Here is a 14,742-nt window from a genome sequence, read left to right as displayed (position 1 = left end):
TCTTTTAGGCACTAGGGCTGTGCCTGATCTGTAGAAGATGCAGCATCTCCTCAATCTATGCATATTCTTGAGCCATGCCCTCAATTCCACTTTAGGCCAAAATCCAGAAGCACATCACAACCTAACCCTCTTGCTCATTTATTGTGAGAAGGAGCCCAGGTGCATGGGCTGGATGGGAACTTAGAGAGATGCCCGAGGCATTAGGATCTCCTGGCACATTCCCACTTTTTGCAGTTCTTGCAGGACCAGCCATAATCTCAGATATGAGGGTGATGAGTGCTGTGTAAGACCTACAACACCCCGGCATTTATCAGGGACTTACTGGAGTTGGGGAGCTGAAAGGAGATGCAGAGACTGGATGAAATCTCTAGCTGCCATCTAGTTCCACCTTCCTCCCAGCATGGGGACATTGCCAACTATAGATCAAACTTGTCTCTGCCTGGGCAGCTCCTGAAAGCCTCCCTGGATGGATGGTTCCAGGTCTCTCTGGGTGACCTGTTCCCAGCTGCACTGCCCTCTGAAATGCAGTGGGGTGTAGGAAGAGATGGAGAGTTTAGTGAAACTCATGGAACCAGGCTTCTTAGACCTAGCCTAAAAACCTTTACTTAGAACAGTAACTGGCTAATAAAAGATTTCTAACCTCTTGGTGCATAAGGGTCATGGTATTTGATGGACAACAGTGAAGCATTTAGTGCTTTATCTCTGCCAGAGGGAATCATTTATCTGCAACGGAACCTCGAGAATGGTGGGTGTTGTCAGAAGGCCAAGGTCCAGCATCAGGGTATGTAACAAATATTAACCACTTCATCTCTCTTCACTGGGCAGTACTTTAATTTCGCTTTTTATTGAGCTTGATTATTAGTTTATGACAGGTGTAAATTATAGAAGAAGCAAACCTAGATCACCTCCTACAGGCCAAGGAGAGAGGAGATTTTCCTTCACTGAATATTGTTGTTCCTGAACCTCTGCACTCCATTTCTAGTTTCAGCACCTTTAAAGAGCACTGAGTCCATCAGACTGTTCTAGCCATGCTGAACTGCAGTTATTTATCCTAGCATTATATCATTATGGGATGATCTTCTAATACTCAGAATTTTGGGCTTAATAGCAGGCTCCCTCATAGATGTATAACAGCCAGGACAAGTGAGCACTCCCGGAAATCAAATAAAAGGACACTTTTTTTACCCACTATATGCAATCAGAAACTACCTTTGCACATGAACCAAGATATTTTTTTTTCGTTTCTTGGAAACCTTTTCTGCAGAATGGAGTTTATGCAGGCTATTGTAAAATACTGTGGGGGAAAGTGCATATTAAAAGTATAATATATTCTCTTTACTGATCATGATCTGAGAGTTAAAGTGTGTTTGAAACATTGTGTTTTGCAATCCAGGTTATGTGATGAGTGATAAGCTATACAGTCATAATTAACAGTAGCGATAAATAAAATGTATTACATTCTGTACAGCCCTATTTGCATTGCAAAAATCCCTATTTAGATTACAATGAACTCTAAATTACAGAGTAAACAAGTTTTGGCTACATCTTGAGGCCCAGCAGGGAGGAAGGTATCGTTTGCTGCCCCAGCAGAGGAATGCTGTTTACATCCAACTGGACTGTGCCCAGAGACTTTGCAGCTTTAACACACAAGGGGCTGCAAACAGACCCTCACAGTCCCTGTGCTTAGTGGGGTTTATTGGATAGCTGCAGGCTCCCTACTCAACACCAGAAGCTTTCGGCAGTGCTTAACTTTCTCAAAAGTGATTAGGGCTAGGGGAGTGAGGCTGAAGTTAACCTCTACCTATGAGACAGCTCGGTGGGCAGTAGGGCTGCCAGGTCACTGAAATGAAACCACTGCTGGTGCTTTCATAAAGAAACAAGTCTGTGATTTCATTTTGGACCAAGATGTAGATAAGGAGCAATAGGATATTTGTTTTAAACTTTTTCTTCTCTTTCCCCATAAAGAAAATATAGCAACATTCCAGGGGCTTGGATCACCCAGATCTCTGTCAATCCGAGCACCAGAGTGCATTAGGTACAGGCTGTGCTGATCAGGGTAGCTGATCATCTCCTCTTAGAGCAGGGTTAAGAAAAGACAAATGTTCACTCTCTGATAGGAGGTCACCTGTGCATATCTGTCACCATTATAAATTCTTCTGTGCTCTAAGTGGTGTTTTTATGAAGTTCCAAATTTATGCTCCCTTTCACTAAATGCACACAGGGCTATTAGGAGGGAGGCAGTGTCAGTTCTGATGACATCAGGAAGGCAAGAATGTGTCTTTTATTGACCTGGCTGGGTAAGATCAGGTCTGGAAGTGGCACAGATTGTGAACAGAAATACTGGAGCCTGGTTGCCACCTTGTTTCACAACTCAGAGAATATAATTAAGATCCCCGACTTCTTTTGGAGAACCAGCTTCCCACAGTTTTTAGTCACTTGCCTCCACAAACAATGACATAAAATATTCTTCCCTGTGGACTTCACAAGACATGAGCTGCCAGGAGTCCCATCTGAAGTCACCCAGAAAGTGAAGGTGGTGCAAAACACACCAACCCTCTCCTCGGCCACAGGTCCCTGTGCAATGCCAGACTAGACCAGACCAGCAAAGCAGCAGCTGCAGCAGAGTAAATTTTTCTGTCTGCAAGCACCCAGATCACCAGGGAGAGCCACAATGCACATCACCCTAAACATCTAAGTTCCAGTCCATTCAATACTTAGGAACTTCAGTGTTGTTTGAACACACTTGATATAGGAATGGGTTTGCCCCTCTTTGTCCAAAACAGCTTAAATTAGTTATTCTCCCACATATGCTACAATTTGCTTCTCTGGAGGAAAGAAAAAGAGGCAGGGGTGCCTTCAAAGGAGAAGGAATTGTCAGGCAGAGTAGGGCATTTTTCCTTTTTACTTTGGTGTGTATCATTGATATTAATTTTACTTTTTTCTATTTAACCTTAAATTACTATCAAGAAGAAAGTGTTGGACTTTTAATTCTTGTTATAAATCAGCCCATGTAATTTCAATTTAGGAGTCTAGCTTCAAATGCTTATTTTTCCTGCAAATATTTTCTATAAAAATTTGAGCTGGAATAAAAGCTTGACTGACCAGATATGATTCCTGTTCTCTGGAATGAAGTAGAACACTCCACCTCTCACCTGTGTACTCACTGTGGCTTTGTTCTGCATCCTCCCATTTCTTGTTTCACTTGGGATCTGAAGTGCTGAAGAGGCCTGAGCACATCAATGCAACCGGTTTAAGAAACAAAACAAAGGAAAGAAAAAATCAGGCTTAACCCACGGTGTATCTATGCAGTAAGCAAGCACCCAAATCTTCTGGTTCAGGTGACAACAGAAAAAAGAAAACAACTTGTTAAAACATTACTTGGAGCAGAAGTTTCTACCTCTGTGCCAGGCATGGTACATGCTTGAGCAACTCTTTTCAATTAAGTTATCATCCCAGTGATGCCTCGTGGGTGGTGTGGCTCCGTGCTGTCCTCGGTGAGAGCGAGATGTTCCCCCCCACGCCTTTGCACTAATTATTATCTCTGCTCTCCTATGTGTTCATCCAGAGCCATGCTCTCATCAGCCCAGCACAGCATCCTCCTGAGGAACTGGATGCCTCAGTGACACCAACAGCCAAAGAGAGTTGCTGCTCAGCTCCTAAATTTCCCAAAGCATCTTTCCAGATTCCCTCGTGAGGCAGGCATGTGCCACCAGAGCTTGTATAAACCAGCAGCTCCCAAGTCAAAAATTAATTTTCCATGCATTAGGTTTCTAAAGTCAAAGACAGAATTTCTTAGCAGCTCCTGTACTCCTTGGCTACTAATTCCCCATCTGCTGAAGGCAATGACAATGTAACAGAAAAACAGACAGATTTGTCCTGGAAAACAGGAAGACTTTCTGGCTAAATTAGCTTTTCCCTGCTGTCTCTAGAAACAAATCTCCCTAAAATATCAGCAACAAATCAATTTTACTGCTTTTCAGTATAGAGCAAGAAAATTACCTTTTCTGATTTCAACTTTCTTCCAGTGTCACAAACCCATCAGGCCAAATAATCTCCTAAGAATTTACCATATGTTCAAATTGGAACCTGAAAATAGGCTTATTTTCTGTTTAGTCTAAATCCAAAGCCACAGAATGAAGTTTATGTTCAAGGTACCTGAATCTGGAACTTCTCAAAATGTGAAGGGTTTAGGTCTGTACTTGTAGCTCTGTTTTTTGTTCCATTTCTAATGAAAGATAACTGAAAAAGTAAGGATTAACGATTTATGGGGTAGTAATCTATAAAAAGCTCTGCATCCAAGGTATTAGAAAGCAATATAAATTCTTTTGTGGAAATGTAAACGTATTTAAATGTAAGTAGGTATTATACCCAGTTGGTTAGACAGGGACAGTGAGAGCCTCTGACTTGCTTTCCTGGGAATCAGATAGGTCCCTAAATCATTAACTTAGTGTTAAATCATCTTACAGATATAAATAAATGGAGAGACTTATTCAGGGATGTCTTGCAGAATGTAAGTAGTTTCTAGATTAATGACTCATAAGATCAAAGTCAAGGAAGACACCCACTTAATTAGGGAGAAAAGTCTTGAGCAAATCTCAAAGACACCTTTGCCAGGCACAAAACCTTCCCTGTGAGCTCTCCAGTTTCACCTGACTCTTCTGAACACAATTGCCCCAAACTACCCTACAAAAAATGGAATGAGGTTGAAAAGCAGCTAATCTAGGAGTCCTCCTACAGATTCCAGAACACTGCAACCACCAATAAATACTCACAGGTTTTTCTACAGGGCGAATTATCCAACAGAACAGGTTTACAATCGGAATCCAGCCTTACACAAGCCAACCTTTAAATTCCACAACTTTAGCAGTTCTGCCCTTCAGCTGGACAAGTGGCCCAGGCTGGCAGCTCAGGACCCTGAGGTAATTGCATGGTTCCATTTTATCACAGATGATCTCTGTCCTGCACAGGGTATTTGCTCATGACATAACCAGTCATGCTATTAAGGAACAACTCATCTTTGATGGCTTGTTCAGAGCTAACCAGAAACCACAACATTCTTTTGCCATTCAAAAATAAGCAGCACTTTCTTTTTTATCCAGACAGTCAATGCATTTCAGCTGATACCTGAGGCAGGAGAGTTAGACCCACTTTCCAGCGGATTTTCTGAAATTAAAAAACTGGATGAACTAGATGTATTCTTAAATTCAACATCCAAAAAACTTCCCTTTGTATTACTGTGTTTTGCATGAATTAGGAATTCTGGTAAGTCAGTGAGGAAAAACTATTATTTATTCTATGAACTAATGTTTCCTCTGTCATAGTTATGAATTTGGTAGGTGTGCCTCAGTTATGGAGTGGAGAAATCATGGTTCCATACACTTTACAGCATATCTGATTTTTATCCTAGCGAACTTTATTTCAGATATTTATAATTGCATTTCACAGTAATTGTTACTGTTTGGTTTACTATCATGGCAGTTGAAAACTGAATGTACCCAGGGCTGAATTCTCCAGTTATATTTACACTGCTCATTTTTCTCACTCTCCATTGCAACCCAAGACCTTTTTCTGACCATTCAGCCTGCATCCATGCTGGACTGTCTCTGTGTCTCTTCTGGAGAAGAACAACCAGACTTTGTTAAGTCTTTGCATTGATTTAGTTCTTTGATCTCCCCAGAATGAAGAAGAGACAACAGCACAGCCACTAAAAATGTGCTGCTTGTAATTTTCAGGGGATATCACAAAATTTTTCTAGGAATCTGTTGCAAAAAGTGAAGTTCAAAAATTAACTGCAGCTTGTCAAAATCTACTGCATGAGTGCTTATAAAGTGACTCTCTTCCTTGGATCTGGCTGCTTACAGCACTTTGGAATCTATTCATTTGACAGGAAGATAACATTAATCTAAACTCAACTGTTACTTTCCTATAATCCAACTAATCTTATCAAGCAACATATAAAGTTTCATTTCCCTAAAGGTGCAGAAGATAAATAAGGGAAGATAGCTAATATGGCCAAATGTCCAAGCCCTTTTCCAGGCAGCACTTTGCTCAAAGACTCTCTCAGTAATAAAGGTATGGATGGTAAACAAGATCAGCACTGAGAATTAACCTGAGAAACATGGTCCAGCAGCAGGGCAGATTTGATTCTGCCCACTTGGGTGGCATCACAGGACTGCTGTACATCTCTCCTGCACCTTCTCACATTTGCTCATGTCTTCTTTCATTCAGGATATGTGCAAGCTACCCTCATCTAAAAATTGACAAACAGAAAAATCTGGCTTTTCCACGGGCTTTTCCTTTAAAAACCACTTTTATTGCCATCTCCTCACAGTCTTCACTAGAAAAGCTGCCCTGCATTTTCTAGAAAAGTCATGGTTTAAGTGAGGGAACTTTCAACAAAATTATGGTGTACTGTCAACTGTCTGGACTGAGCATATTTTGCTGAAAAACCACTGTCACCAACACCACTAGGCACCAGGAGAATCCCAGCAGTGTGTGAGACAGTGTAATGAAGACAACTGAGACAGGACTTGCAAATAATCTGTGCCAAGACTGGACACAGATTACTGTGATCTCTTCCAAACACATTTTCAGTCCTCATCTCTCTTCAACTGTAAAATATGAAGAAATAAGGATGAATAAGAACAGGAGAACAAGAGACAGGCATTTCAGGGAATGTAGGGAACAACAAAGGAGTGCAAGTAAAACAGCATCTCAGAAAAAAAGACACATCAATAAAAGTAATTACATCTTTTCCTTTATTTTTCTGTACTTATCTGGTATGATCCTGGGCTTTTCTATGCTTTGTTCAAAACAAAGGTGTGACTACCCTGATCATTCACCTTTCTGCTACAGCTTTCTCCCAATTTTGTAACTAAAATCAAGAAGATAGATACAGCATATCTAAAATCAGACATACAAAATGGGATTGCTGCATTGTACTCAGAAGCCTCGCCTTACACACACATAAAAAACAAAGAAAAAGTAATCTGTTACCCTAATTTAAGGTGTGCAATTAGCAAAGCCGGAATGCAAACACTGTCTCTCCTCAAGTCACTGTGGGTGTATAGATGGATGACATATCTAATAAGAAGCTGAGCATCCAGCCACTAAGATGCTCCTATAAGCTGTATCACAATCCTCTTAAGGATTTAGGGAAATCAGAGGCTCAGCTTTGCCATCTGTGGCTTAATAAATATTTCCTTCTGAGGCTTTGTGCCTTGTTTTAGCAACCAAGAAAATAGTCATACAGTAATTTCTGAGACATGGCATTACCAGGAGCTCCTTTTTCTCTTTCCTCAACAGCCCCTTTTTGCAAGTGGACGACCTGTGTTACCTGTGCTGAATGAAGGAGGTGAAACAGAGCTTTTGGGTTTCATCACATGACCCAGCAAGGCTGTGTTAGATCAAGGGTGTCCGTGCACCCTGAATCCCTGTCTTTGGAAGAGAAGAGTTAAAAGATTGTCATAAAAGCAATAGTGCCAGGTCCATTTGAGCATCCAATGGACTTGAAAATCAGCAGGGTCTCACAGCAAAGCAGACAGATCTCTGAGGAGCAATTCCCATGCTGACCTCTCACATCCTCAGCTCTGAGGAAGGTGATCTATTAGAGATGAGTGTGTGAAAATTTTGGTGTAGCACAGAATCATCAAGGTTGGAAAAGACCTTCGAGAACATCAATTCAGCACCACAGTAATTACCCTTAAATCATATCCCCAAGTGCCATATCCAGATACCTCTTGATCACTTCCAGAGATGGTAACTCCAGCACCTCCCTGGGCAACCTATTCCAATGCCCAATTGCTCTTTGAATTTTTGGGGGATTTTTTCCTACTATTCAAACTGAACCTCCTCTGGTGCAACTTAAGGCCCTTCTTAAGGCCATTTCTTTTCATGCTTTCGCCTGAAACATAGCAGATGAGAATGAGCCACATCTCACTACAATCTCCTTTCAAGTAGCAATGAGAGCAACAAGGTCTTCCCTGACTTCCCAACTGAGCAATGACTCAATGGATCCAAAATAATTCCTTCCAGAGACCCTATTTCAATATTTCCAGATACACCATTTTTCCAGAGCTGCTTAAGGAGCATCAGCAGATATAGGGTAATTCTGTAGTTCTGTAGCACAGTCAGTGATGGACCCTTATCTGGGGCTACCTTCACCGAGGAATTCAAATTCTGCCCCTTCACTACCCATATTCCCAAGATCTGGAGCTTCAGAAGTATCCAAATCTGGCTTAGAATAAAGGAAATCAGAATAATTTGGTCAGCTTTTCTAAGAGAAGGACAAACCAAGGAAATAAAGATGAATAGCATTTCCCTTTGGAGCTTTAGATGAAGATAAAAAGGGCTTGCAGAGGCCAAAGGATGCAAACAGGAAAGGTGCTGGTATTTAAATGGATGTGAGAAGGATTCTTAGGGAACTCAAGAAAAATCAATAATTTCCAAAGTTTTTAGAAAAACCTGGAAAAGAGTGAGAGGAATATAAAAATAAATATATGGGAAAAATATGTTATTGTATTGGCCCACTGTTAAAAGCAAAAGACTGAGAGCCAGAAGACCTAATTCCAGTGTTGACTTTGTACAACGCCCTTGGTGCATGATGTTGGTGAAGTTGCTGTCTCTCTCTGAGCCACAGATCCCCTTCACATGCGTGTTTCAGATGTCATTGAGGTGAAAGCTCTCTCTTCTTACTCGTATTTCATAGTTTGAGGGGTTTCGATTTCTGCTGTGAACTGAAGCTTTTAAGTTATAATATAAAGGCAAAACCAAATGGAAACTATAAAATATTGTTGGTTGGTTTGGTTTGATTCTTTAACAGGTTCAAAAGTGATAGTCCTCATAACTGCTCTGTTTTCAGACAGATCCTGGGCTGGTGCACATCATAATTTTTTTACATTTTCATATAAAGTATTTTCATCAGAGCACTATTTTAACTTCAAAACACGTTGCGGGGGGAGTTTCAATTCACTGCTCTTAGCACATGCAAATCTTAAAATGCATATCTGCAATATTTCAAGTGTTTTGTGGATAGTACTACAGAGGAATCAAGTGCTGCCCACAGGATATTTTAGAAATCTTTCTTTCCTGAAAAGCCATGTCCTGGTTTCTTTTGTACTACCATACATCAAAGAGGGGGAAAAAAGAAACAACAAATGAAATTCCTCTGAACAATTTGTTCTAGGAGAAGATCTGTCTTTGTCAAATGAACGCACCCCAGTCTATAATTGTCAATTTTAAGGAATGACTGAGAGATACCACTTATTTAAATTGAAACAAATACTTTGCTCTGGAAAGCAGACTACAAGTAGGGACAGATTTGCAAATCAGCTGCCAAATCAATGCATGCAAAAGACAACAGCCTTTCCCCTTCACATATCCAAATGGACAACTCTGACAGTTTCTATGTGCAGTTATATGAACTGCACACGTAATCATGGCAATTGCATGCAGAAATTGGATATAAACTGCACAGTTAATTTGGTTTTTAAAAAAGGGAGTAACCTTGCAACACTATCTACCGAGGAGTCAAACAGTAATTACAACGTGCTCTTCAAACCTCTTAGAGCAAACCCGGTGTTGCCATGCAGTTGTGCTAAAATATTTTCCAGCTGTCAATATGCCTGCACATTGATAGGAAGATACTTTATTTTTTTTTACATCACCTGGAGAGATGGATGAATTTCAATTGCTTGACAGAATGCTTGCAAGATATTTCTTAATGAAGGGTATGAACAGTAGATTGTTTTGCCAGTCTAAGGAGTGCAGATCTGCAGCAGAGCTCTCACCAGATCCATAAATGCATTAGAGGACACAGCAAGGAGTGAGTAGAGTCAGAGCAGTTTGCTAGGAAGGCCTCAGCTGAGACTGGGCATTTTGCCTGGGATGGCAAACTGAGGATTAAGGGCTCTACAGGACATGTGAACTCCACTCAAACACAAACACAAGCATGATTAAAATTTAGCAAACTATGATGTACGAACCCTTGGGCAAAATCCAGTAGACACAGCTGTATTTATAGGCTGATACAAAGGAGAACTGTTAGACCTAAAAGCAATTCAGCAGCTCAAAGAACAGAGTGTAGCTTGAGATCTCTCTGTGCTCCAAGCCTCAATCTAAGGTGGCACATCTTTCTCTCAACTACTCCCCTCAACAGCTTTGACCATACAGTTACTGTGTGGGACCCATTTTCCTATGGATCAATGCATTAGCAATTATAATTACACCTACAGGAGGAAACAGCATTGCTCTTTCAAAGACCACCTCTACTTAGGTAATTTTGAGATGTTGGCTGAGGGCTGCACATCAAGGTCTGTGCTTATAATGAGAGCAAAAGAACTTTGGAAACAGTAAGAAAGATTAATGCAAAGGAAGGCATTCTCTGGAATGGCTGCAGAGAATCACATACAGTGGAACACTCAACCAATAGCAGAGGCACTGAAATAAGCGGAAATTTTAAGTATTGCCCAAGAAAATCAGAACTGCTGCTGCTGGTTTTCTGCAGCAGGAAGAAGCCTGTAACTTCAGTCTCTGGGGGGAAACAAAAACGACAGAGACATGCTGGGTATGAAGCCTTCCCTTTATTTTCTCCAATTGAATCAACTTTATTGCTCTAAGGGAAAGCAAGAAACACACTTGGGAATAGTCACGGACAGTACCTTTGCAACAGCAGATTATGAGCTACCTCTACCCTAAAGAAAACCATTTTCAGGATAGTCACCTTATTCTGATTTGATAGGAGTACAGCAACCTCAGTGCTGCTTGTACAAAGAACCAAAGATCTCGTAGTACCACCCTTCAGATACACTTGCACATCATCATGCTGCTACGGTGGTGCAGAACCTCGCTGTTTTTGGGTCATGTGGCTTTACTTTGAAATAGGAAAAGTGCTTTTGGGCTGGCCAGAAAGGATACCAAAATCCTTTTTTGAAAATTTGAAATCCCATTGAAGTTTGGCATTTGAAATTCCATTGAGTAGCACGGGCTGGATAGGAACTTGTCTGATGTCTGTTTTGTCTCTACACAGCAGCCATCCTGAGAAACTAAGTATTTTAGGAATAAATATATGAAGAAGTAATTCATGCTTTCCAAATAAGCAAGAAAGCCTCTGCATGAAACCCTGGTCCATTCCCTTGACTCCCTTTTATGCCTTTTCTTCCTGCATCTGAGATTTTTCACAACTGAGGACAAGCGCTTGGCAAGCTTGTGTTCTGCCCTGAAGAGTAAATGACTGCAAGACAACTGGGAAAAACCACATTCCCAGCAGCACATCTGCCTTGCATGTACTCTCCACAAAGCAATCCTGGTGTTTGTCTTACCCCTCTGACTGAGGAATAATATTAGGAAAAGGACTACTATTCTGATGTGGACTCTTCACCATATCAGTGCACTGCAGGGCCTGAGCACAACTACAGGTAAAGAGCAGAGGGAAAGAGTCATCCTAGCAGTATCTCTGCCTCCTGCTGAGTCTCAGACAGGAGTAGACATTCACCTGTGCCAGAGTGGCACTGGAAGGCAGCTTTTTCCCTGAGATAGAGAGCTGAGAAACACTGGATTACATGGTTGTCATCACTGCTTATTGGCTTTTGTTCTTTTCACATCACCAGGCAGCAGTGAGTGGGGTGCCACAGTGCTGTGCTTGGATGGCTGAGGAGAAGCTCATTGCTTGTTATTGCAGAAAGGCATTAAAAAATAGCAAAAGCAAAGAAACTAATAAACATTTTTTTTAAAAAAGGGTAAAAGAAAAAGAGATAGAGCAGCTTTCCTCTTGGAGCAGCAGAAGCCAGGTGCATAGCTACTGACAATGATGACAAATACTGGAAATATTTTGCAATTCATCAAAGTAATAATATTTAGGAATAGATTCCAATTACCTTTCTGGTACCACCTACAATTCTCTTGGAACTGGTACTGTGTTCACAGAATAAGACCTTTTTCTACACCAGTAAAAATATGCAAAAGTATCAGTAGCAAAGGTCATATTCTTGCATTCCTGTTTACATAAATTAGCACATGTGCCAGTAGAAGCTTTAATTCTTGTAATGAGGTTTTTCACAGGGTAAGGAGAATCCAGACAAAAATATGATTGGCAAAAACTACCCTTAATATACTATGAAAATACCTGTGATATTTGATTATGTGGCATTAACTAACTAGGGCTTATCTTGGTATTATTCTCCACTTGTGGCAGGTGAAAATCTTAGGCTAGAGACTTCAAATGAAAACAGAGGGCTATGTAATTTTTCAAGAATATACAGCATTCTACATACTGCCAATACTTTGGGTATTCTAAAGCAGAGCACATTGCATGCTAGCAAAAACAGAGATTCACAGGAAACAACAGTAATCATGAAACTATACCAAGTAATAAGAACTAAACTAGTCAAAACCCAAATGGAAAAAAAAGACAAAGTTTTATGCCTTTACCAAACAGTAACTATGGCAACCCACGCCTCTTCCACCTGAAACTTTTACCAAAACACCTTCCTGTGCCAGTGCATTTCACTGCTTAGGGGAAGATTGGGGTTTTTTATGTGTATTTGAAAGCAGCCTTGGGCAGTGAGAGGTTGATCCAGTCATACAGAGTGGTCTGGGAGGCACTAGGTGTGGAGATTGTGCTTTTATCCCTCGTGGAAGCCCTACTTGATGTGGGGACTTCTGTTCCACAATGTGGTCAGTATAAAATCTGGTTCAGTTACAGCTGAGATATTTTCTCATCTGCACCAGGGCTCCCAGACCACCAGCTCAATTCTCTAAGCTTCTGGATTGCCCTCAAGCCCCACCACGGATTCAAGGATGACTCTCACCAGTCCTCACCTTTCTAGAAAGGGGACATGTTGTTCTAACACACAGTTCTAACTGTATCTTGTGTGCAAGCACTTCATCATGCAACATTTATAGGGTCTCATTCTGCATTTGTTTCTTATCTCATTGTATTCATCTGTGTGCTGTTTTTTAAAATATTTTTAGTAAGATTCAGAGGCTGACTTCTGTGTAAGGGAAACAGAGCCAGAGACTCCCTGTCCAGTGTCAGTGGGAGACAGAAACCCACACTTCAAGCATTTCCCTTAAATAAAAAAAAACTTTTAAAATCAACAAATTGCAAGTCAAAATATATCACAACAAAGTCAGCTGGTGCACAGTCCTAGCTCTACCCACTTCAGGAAAGCAGCAACATTTAGATCAGGTGAGCTACTGCCCCCGCTCTGTTGCAACTTCTTTTATGGAACCTTGCAACAGCTGATATTTTTAAAGTGTTGCTTAAACCAAAAGACTGCACAAGAACCCAAGCTTGGGTGCTTTTTGTGTTGGTTTTTGCTTAAGTCTGAATTTCCAGTCCATATGGTTGTGAAAAAAACTGAAAAATGTTAGGTGAATGATATGTGAAAAGAGACGATTTTTAAAAAATCTCAGTGTCATTATTCATTATATTCCTGGTACATGTTTTTTTATTTGTTAGAGGTAAGCAAATATTAAATTCAAATAGAACAAATAATAAAGAAATCTTTTAAAACATGTTCCTAAAGCCCTCTGAAACTTTAACATAACACAGTGTGCTGAAGCTGGAAAACCTCTGCCTCAGTGAAAAGCAGAAGCAATTTCAACACAATTAGCAAAGCTGGAAAAGAGGCAAGGATGCAGCAATAGGATCTCTCCTTCTTTTAAGAATGATTCCATCTTCAGATTGCTCTGCCTGTGAGCTCTCCTGCAAGGACAATGCTTAAAATAAGACTCAAAACTCCCTAGGCAGTGATTGCCTTTTTTTTCCTTTTTTTTGGTTTTATTTCTACCTGCCCCTCATTGACTGCATAGAAACCTGTGCAGTGGAGTACTCTTCAAGGCTGGGGATAAAAGTGTTAAATACTGTTAAAACAGAATATGAAATTCACTACTAAGAGCACACTTAAAACACATTGTAAGAGATTGAAAGATAAACTTGCTCTTTCCCCTGGCTGATATCTTTTTCACTCACAACACTAAGTTAAATTGGTCAAAAACACTGCTCCTTTCTCCTCTAAAAATACACAGAGCATAATAAAAAATGTAACTTGCAATCAGCCCCTTGATGTTTTTAAGGTAGTAGCAGGAACTGATACTGCCCAGAGCAGCAATGAGTTTCTGAGTCCCACACATGGTAAGAGAAACTGAAACAATGGATGCATGGAAAATCCATTAGCAGAAACCTACGTGGAGACAAAACATTTTGGTTTTTGACAGATCTCCAGAGCTCTAAGCACAGCATGCTAATGTTTATGATAGAAGTCAGTCAGTCTCCAAGCTTATGTTATTTTGTTTTGGTAAAAGAATATGAGATGTTAGAATAATTACTGGTATTTTTACTGAGTAACTCTTCTTAGGAGCTTCTCTCAAGTGTAGCTGGTTTTACTTTGTGGAAGGAGGGTGGGCATAGCTTCACATTCATAAAGCTCTAATTGAGAGCATTTCCCTCACAGAGAACAATAACATGACATTTATTTCTTGGAAGTTTTTAAACTAGATATTTTGATTGTGGTTGGCAAATTTCTGGAGTGGGTGTTTTGGTTTTTTTTTTTTCCTAAGTCCTCTGCTTTTCCAGTGTGACTAAATCCAAAATGTTTGTACCATTAAGATGACAGATGACATGGCCCAAAGGCAAACACACAGGATCATCTGTCAGGTGCTTGGCTCTGCTGTGGTTTACTGAGTGCTTTGCCAGCAAGTCTTAGCACCTTTGTGTGCTTCTGTTTCCTTACCTGTAAAATT

General features: G+C 40.5%; 1 long non-coding RNA gene across 13 annotated transcripts in view; it reads right to left on the bottom strand.

Moving 5' to 3' along the window:
* Nucleotides 1–14,742, bottom strand: part of LOC138116896 (uncharacterized) — a 197,206-nt gene that overhangs the window by 57,271 nt on the left and 125,193 nt on the right. For 12 of the 13 annotated variants that reach the window (XR_011154378.1, XR_011154381.1, XR_011154377.1 and 9 more), the window contains exon 2: nt 3,153–3,227. The exons of the other annotated variant lie outside the window; for it this stretch is intronic. This is a non-coding gene — a long non-coding RNA (uncharacterized lncRNA). The remainder of the gene's footprint in view (nt 1–3,152; nt 3,228–14,742) is intronic. 13 annotated transcript variants of the gene reach the window in all.

The sequence above is a fragment of the Aphelocoma coerulescens genome, chromosome 11, assembly GCF_041296385.1.
Source record: "Aphelocoma coerulescens isolate FSJ_1873_10779 chromosome 11, UR_Acoe_1.0, whole genome shotgun sequence".
NCBI lineage: Eukaryota > Metazoa > Chordata > Aves > Passeriformes > Corvidae > Aphelocoma > Aphelocoma coerulescens.
Note: the sequence above shows the minus strand (reverse complement) of the source record. Positions and strands in the feature narration are given on the sequence as shown.